This window comes from Lates calcarifer, unplaced genomic scaffold, assembly GCF_001640805.2.
Source record: "Lates calcarifer isolate ASB-BC8 unplaced genomic scaffold, TLL_Latcal_v3 _unitig_815_quiver_3403, whole genome shotgun sequence".
Classification (NCBI taxonomy): domain Eukaryota; kingdom Metazoa; phylum Chordata; class Actinopteri; family Centropomidae; genus Lates; species Lates calcarifer.
Genome location: NW_026118012.1, coordinates 1 through 7,812, shown reverse-complemented (window position 1 = coordinate 7,812; position 7,812 = coordinate 1). Strand labels below are relative to the sequence as shown.

Genomic DNA, 7,812 nt, shown 5'->3' with positions numbered 1-7,812 from the left:
CTCACTGTAACACCCTCCCACCCTCTCTCTCTCTCTCTCTCTTTCTCTCTCTCACTCTCTTTCTCTGCTTGTAAGCGGTCTCTGGGCGTGCAGCCAGCTGGCGTGTGTGTTTTTTGAATGAATACCTGATGAAGTTGGCCGAGCAAACCGTGGGAGGGCCCTGTGTGTTTGTGTGTGTGTATGTGTGCGCGTGCGTGCATGTGTGTGTGTAGGGCAGACAGTGTGAGAGCTCTGGCTCGCATTCAGCCCCTTGCATAATACACGTTGGAGCTCTGCATGCGGGACTCCCTCCCTGTGGGCGTGTGCAAGTGTGCGCTACCAATTTTGTGTGGTGTGTGTGTGTGTGTGTGTGTGTGTGATCACCTGAGTGCTGTGTGTCAGTGGTAGTGAGGGAGCTTCCTGCCTCGCTGTCAAGATTTAGGAGAGGGCTGTTGGCTGTGTGTGTGCATGAGTGTGTGTGTGAGTGAACGTGTTTGTGTCTGTGGTATGTATGTGTCTGTGTGTGTCTGTGTGTGTGTATGGAGGGTGAGAAAGGCTGAGAGCAGTTTGTAGCACAAGTACACCGAATCTGCTTGGGATTTTCCGCTTGGGGGAGAGAGGGAGACAGAGTGAGACTCAGGGTGCTTTACAAGGGACACGGCAGAGCAGGAGAAGAGTTAAGGGAGGGAAGGAATGAGAGAGGGAGAGAGAGCATGCTGCAGAAGTGGGCTACTCCTGCTACCCTGGTAAGTACACTTCACACAGTTTTGCGCTCGCTCTGAATGAAGTGTGTGTGGGAGCAAGAGAGAGAGAGAGAGAGAGGGAGTCAGCGTGTGTGTGTGTATGTGTGTGTGTCCTGAACGCTTGTCTTGTTGTATCACAGTATGTCATTTGGTAAGTGCGTACTGCGTCTGCCCTAGTTTTTCCTACAATCGTCGTCGCTTGTTTCTCCCATTCGGCCGCCGTCCTGTCTTCCCCCCTCCTCTTCTCTTCTCTTCTCTTCTCTTCTCTTCATACATTTCTCTCATTCCTCCCTTTCCCGTCGGCTCTTTCCTTTCCTGAGGCTCTCCCTGACTTGTCTGTCTGTCTACCCCCCACCCTCCCCAGCCACCCACCCAACCTCAGGGTTTGTCGAGGGGTGAGAAAGTGCAAGTCATGCAACGCTGGCCTAGAGTGTTTGTTTTCTGAAAGAGACTCTCCTCTTTTTCTCACAGTCATTTGTTTCTCTCCATCTCTGTTTCTCTTTGTCTGTGTAACTCTTAACCACACATACTCCTCTCTCTCACTCTCTCACTCTTTTGCTCTTGCTTCTCTTTTTCCTCCGTCACCCCTCCCTCTACTGTTCCCCTGCTTCTCTAGCTCTCTGTCTCCATCTGTCAATGGCAGATCCTCCATTACACCCTCCACTATCTGACCATACTCTTGTGTGGTTGTTGTGTGTGTGTGTGTGTGTTTGTTGTTGTTTGTGTATGGAATCACTAGTGGAGAGTGACAGTGAATAAAGTGGCAGCCTTGTCAGAGTTCCCAGTCTGGCAAGGGTCCCTGTAATGTGCACACACATGCACGCACATATGCAAACACACACGTCTAAACACACACCCACACTAATAAAAACCCACATAGACAAAAAGCCACAGAGAACATAAAGGAAGAAATAGAGAAGTAGAGAGAGAGAGACACAGAAGTACAAGCCTGCAGCACAACTGTACTTTCCAGTTGAACTATATTTAGCAGTGAGATAACACATCACGTTGGACTTATCCCTTTGATCATGATTATGATTATGACTGGGCAATTCACACATACACACAGACTCAAATGGAACAGACATATGTAGCTCATGCACACAGTTTTCATATCACTACAGCACTTAGCTAAATGCTTTTGCAGTCAAAATAATCATGTGTTGGTTAGTTGATTGGCAAAACATTACGAAGTTGCTATTTTTGTGTTAGTCATCTGGTATGACACATTCTCAACTGAAATTCTTAAATAAACATTCAAAGATGTGGCACCAACACACAATAAACAGAAGACACATGTCAACACATCCTGTAACCTGCTGCCCTTGCCCTTGCAGTGTTTCATGGTGACATGCTCAGACTTAGATCATACCATTGTGGAATCTGCTAAAGATTTTGAAGCTCCTCACACCTCAACAAAAACTAAAAAAAAGTAAACAAACAAACAAAAAAAAAAAGAGTGGACATACTTGCATGTAATTATAGATCATACTGTTGCTGTTAACAGCTAAAGGGGAAGGGCATCAGAGTTGATAGCATCAACAAAATCTACAGCAAAACAAGTTTGTTGTTTGTTCTATGTGTGGAGATGGGTTCTGTGTCGACAGTAGGAGAGGCTACATATTTACATTCAAAGACTTGAACACATGCATCTATGAAATGGAAAGTGGCATCACTGTTACAAATATTCTTAAATATTTTGGATGTGATTCGGTCAGAACCATGAATATGACACATCCTTAAGATAATAACTCATAAGGTTCCTCATAATAGACTGTATAGAAGCCTCTAGGGCAGATACAATAATTTCTGTAAATGTATGCACCATATAAATGCCGCAACAGTAAACTGAAGAACATTGCATTGATTTAGTGCAGACAAACCTGCAACCTTTAATCCCAAATAAATCTATTGCAATCAATCTATTGGCTGTTTGGTGAAGGTTAGGAAGCGAATCAGTTGATAATGTAGAATCTTGAAACCCTGTGTTTGTGTTTTTGAGTGTGTAACATTTTGTTGTTGTTGTAAATGACCATAGTTACAGTATTGATGACTGTACAGACGCAGCACTGGCGCCATAACCACAAAGCACTCCAATACTGCTCGAATAAAGACAAAGGATTCATAAATTATAGATTGACATCTCAGTTAAATGCATCAGAAGAAAGAAAAAGAAATATACTATGTGCGTGTGTGTGTGTGTGTGTGCTTGTGTGTTTCAGTGTGAAGGAGAGAGAGGGTGACATATACACACCTCAACTGTTTTGACCGTAGAAGGACAATAGTATAGTGCATGAGTGAATGATTCAGGTTACTGACACACACACACACACACACACACACATACACACACACACACACACACACACACACACACACACACACACACACACACACACATGTTCACATACACATACACAGTTCTTTCACTATGTCACTAGAGAGAAAGAACACACATTCATAGGCTTTGGTAAGATGGTTCATTGTGTGGTGTGTGCATGTGAGCGCATGAGAGACTAAAGCACATGGAGGACAGACAGCTTGGGTTACAGGTCATCTGATATTCACACACACACACACACACACACAGATGCTGCAAACTCAGCAAGATTCAGGTGACATAGCTTTTCACTGAATGTGTGTTTGAGTGTCAGTTTCAGTGAAGCAATACTCTCTCTTTTCGCAATGTAGGTCAATTGAGCGTGCCTCTCCTCCTCCTCTCTCTCTCCTCTCTCCCTCTCCCCCATGCATCTCAAGGCTTTACTCCCTCTCATACCCCAGTTCTCCCATCTTCCTTGCCTTCCTCCCTCTCTTTATCCCTCCCTTAAATCCCTTTGCTGCAGTTGTGCAGTTTTCTTTTCTTTCTTTTTTTTTTGGTTGTCGTTTAAGATAGCGGTTTCCCACCCTACACACTGGAAAGGAGTTTACAGTGACTCTTTTTCTTTTCTTTAACTGCTTCCTCTCCCTCTATCCCACTCTCAGCATCTCTTTCTTTTTCTATGTTTTATTTTCTCACTGCAGGATAAAATGGAAAAGAATGTGAAAGCTAAGATTTAATGTGTGTGTATATGTGCCTCACCTTCTGTCCCTGTATAGTAGTTAAGTTCCTAAGTCAGCCGTAATGCAGCTCCTTATAGCAGTTGTTAAGCTGCATTTCCTTACCACTCTTATTACACATAGAGAATGTACCAGTAGCACAAAATATCCTATTACACAATGCATACAATATTTCACCTGCAGTTTTCATAAACTTTTTTTTCACATGCCAGAGTGAACTGTCAAGAGATGACGGGCCTTGCTCTGAAGATAAAAGCACTCATAGATGGCAGCATGAACAGATCTGTGGCTGGATGTACAGACTGTCAGTGTTTGATGTAGCCGCTGATATGAAATGGCTCTGATCTGAGAGCTCTCTGACACATAATATTCCTCTCTTATATCAAAATTTTAATTTGATGAAGAGCTTGATGAATACAAACAGAATAGTTTGTCTTTTTTTTTTAAATTTGTCTATACAGACAGAGCCCGAACAATACAGTGAATGAGGTGTGGTTCAGTGCAGTAAAGAGGTGAATAATGTGAACGGATTCCAAGAAGCAGCAAGCAAAGACTCTGAAAGACAGAAGAATAAGAACATAAAACCATTGGATGGAAGAATGATAATTGAGAATGGGGTTATGAAGAAAGAAGAGGTGGGCAGGCTGAGGCAGGAGAGGAGTCAAGAGGAGGTAGAGTGATGAAGAGTAGAGAAAGAGGGAGAAGAAGAGTAGAGTGCATCTCAGTGCTAAAAGCTCACCGATCAACAGTACCTCTCAACACACCTCTGAGTCATGTCTGCTTGATTGAACAGATGGTGTGTGCTTGAGAAAGTATGTGTGTGTGTTCACTGCCATTAAACAAAGTCTGACTGAGTGTGTGTGTTTCTGCATGTGTGTGTGTGTGCACGCACGTGGGTGCCCTTGTACTGTATGTGCATGTGAATTTGCATGTGTTTACTCCCACGCCTGTCTGTAGTTTTGTTGTAGTAGCACTGCGACACTTATTAAATCACAGGAATCTGCTTGAGATGCAAGATGTCCTCATCCTACGGACCACACACACACACAGTGCGTGCAGTTGGTATCACTCTGCAGGAATTAGCAAAAAAGCCTTAGGAAGCCTGTGAGCTGTTGACCGAGACATTCTGGGTGAGAGATTGAATCTTTTGTGGCTTGGCAGCTACAGAGATCAGATAGCCAAATTCATCACCAATACAAGAGGTCAGTGTTTCCCAATTCACAATAATGAATGCTCAATCTTGGGTAATGAGCTAACTAACCAAGATTAGAGAATGATACTTAAGTTACCACCTTTCTTCTTCAAAGAATATGAGTGTCTTGACATCAGCTTTTAGTAGTATTTTCAATTTCAGTCCATGTTTATGTTCTTGATGTTTAGAATGGCATCCTGTATTTATTTAATTGTGGAAAAATATTCATACTTGTAGTTTTAGCAGACGCTCAGGATTTCTTTTTATTTACTTCCCTACCACATTAACACTCATATGTAAGTGGAGTTGTACACATTTCACAGTGAAACTAATCAATGCATTGCTAGCTGTGTATTTTTAGTACAAGTTTGTTGTGTATTAGGCAACTGCTGCTTGACCCACTTTCAAGAGTGCAAATACAGAGTCTTTAAGTTGGACAAATACATGCATCTCTTTGTGTTCTTTGGTGTGTGTGTTTTCACTTGTGCTGTGCGTCAGAAAAAGAACATGTGTCAGCATAATTGAATATGCCCAGGTGTCAGTGTTTGAGTAAGCAAGATGGTGTGTGCTTGCTTGTGTATTTGCGTGTGTGGGTGGGTGCCTGTGCTTGAAATGCCTGTACATTATTTATTAGATTCACACCAAGCTTTCCATCTTTTGCAGCAGGGGGTCCTCGCTAACAGATGGCACACACACATAACATGCACGCACGCATGGTACACACTCACACATACTTTGTTGAGTACAGCAAAGGTCTGTTGTTGGAGGTCCAAGTACGGCAGGTGTTGGAAACTTCTTGGAATTGTTTAGGTTATTATTAGGGGTATACGCTTCTTGAATTCCATTAGAAGTGCTATTATAAATTTTATTTCATTTTTGTTTCAATTCCTTTTCTGGCAACAAAACCCCCATTGTTTCTGTTGCTATTCTACTAGCCATTGGTTCTGGCATTGCTCTTTATACACTTAATGCTTTATATTTAAATTTTTATTTTAACTTTCTATTATATTTTTCATCTCTTTATTCTGTTATTTTATTGTAATGTTTTTGAAACAAGCTCTGGCACAAGAATTTCCTTCGGGATTATTAAAGTTAGATATTTCTGTGCCACTACTTTTACCAAACCCTCTAGAAGCACAAGACATGTCTGCCCTGTGGCCATTCTCACAATTTTTTTTAAATTTGGTGGAGAGCTTTTTTTTCTTCTACAAACACAGTTCAGTCATCGGCATATTTTCCATGTAGCAGTGCCTCAATATAAATTACTGAATGGAGTTTTAAGAATTGGCCTGCAGTTTGGCCACAGTTTATTATTACTTGATTTTATTATTTATATGTATGGCCTAATTTATATTACCCATGATTAACTTGTGCTATTGTAGCTATAATAATGCTGACCTCCTGAATATCTTATTGCGGGCATCGTTATATTGGGCTTATGGCTTCTTTTTCATCCTTCCTGAACACTCTGGTTTTTCACGCTGTCAGTTCCCAAAGAGTATTTGGGAATCCTTAATTTCTTGTTTCAGAGCGTCCTTGTGTTAGTCCATGGCCTTGTTTTTGTTTTGGAGCTGTTTGTAGACCTCCCAAGCTTGTTGATGCAGGGCATGGCCTGTTTGTTGACCTTCATGGCAGTAAACTTATCATTCAACTGTTTTTCTTCTTAGAGCCTTATCATTGTGGTCCTAAATCTTTTGGTGCAGAGCTTCATTTTAGTGGCACATGATCTCCCAGTCCTTGAATTGAATTTGGTTGCAAGACATGAACTAGGGTAGTTTAAGTTGCTATGTTGTTATTAATAAATGGTTATAACTAAATAGTAAAAAGTTTCAATTTACATTTACACTGAAAAAAGAACCTATACAACAGTTTGGCAATGGTCAGTAACTAATAATTTTTCCATTTTTTGTAGTGCTTCTGGGACAGTTTGAATACAGTACAGTGTATAACAGCAGTGCTCCTTTGTTGCAGAGTTCTTCAGACTAGGGACAGACAGCCTACTTATTACGAGGTAGTCCTCGGTAACTTGCAGTTTGTCAGCTTCTTTCATTTGTCACTGAAATACAATCAGCTGATGCACTCACGGTGTTAGATGGTAGACACTTTGAAAATTGGTCTGTCTGATGGTGGCTGTCTAGGTGAAAACAAACTGCACACCTACAAAAATGTAAATGGCCTCGAATGTGTATGTTCGCTTTTTCAGTCTGCCTGTCTTTCTCTTCCACAGGTTTGTGCTGCGTGTGGGCAGGCTTGCTTTTGCAGAGAAATGATTCCACATGAAGTGCGACGCACTCGGCCCCCGTCGTCCTCGGCGGCAGCAGCAGGTGTGAAGTCGTGACACTCTCCCCTACCACACAGAGCTCACCCTTCAGACGCTAAAGACCCCTGGACCGAACAGACAGCCCTACCCATCCTCTCTAACCATCCCTCCATTATCTTTATTTCCATCTTTAATCCTTCCTCACCTGTTCCTTAGGCCTGGATTTTCTTTGTTATCAAGACAAGACCTGATAATCAACGGCCTTGGGTGAACTGGATAGAGAGAGAAAGAGAGACAAGATTAGGAAGGTTAATTTATAGCTAATTAAAGTGAGACAAAGAACAGAACATCAAAAAGTGAGGAAAAGAGAAAGGAAAGTGAACTAGAAAGTCAGAGAGAGGGGAGAACAAAAAAGAAAGGTAAAAGCTAGGGAAGTCCAAAAATTGGGGAAAGATAACGCAAGTGCAGTTGAGGGACGTGAGTCGAATCATGAAGTCCAACCAGGAACGCAGTAATGAATGTCTGCCCCAAAGAAGAGGGAGATCCCCTCAAGCACATTACCATCGAAAGTCGTTCGCTTA

General features: G+C 42.1%; 1 long non-coding RNA gene across 1 annotated transcript; it reads left to right on the top strand.

The window, feature by feature from the left end:
- The first annotated feature begins 610 nt into the window (after positions 1–610).
- LOC127142170 (uncharacterized) lies at positions 611–7,649 on the top strand. Its single transcript, XR_007812656.1, has 2 exons — positions 611–725; positions 7,199–7,649. It is a non-coding gene; the product is annotated as an uncharacterized LOC127142170 (long non-coding RNA).
- Positions 7,650–7,812: the final 163 nt, after the last annotated feature.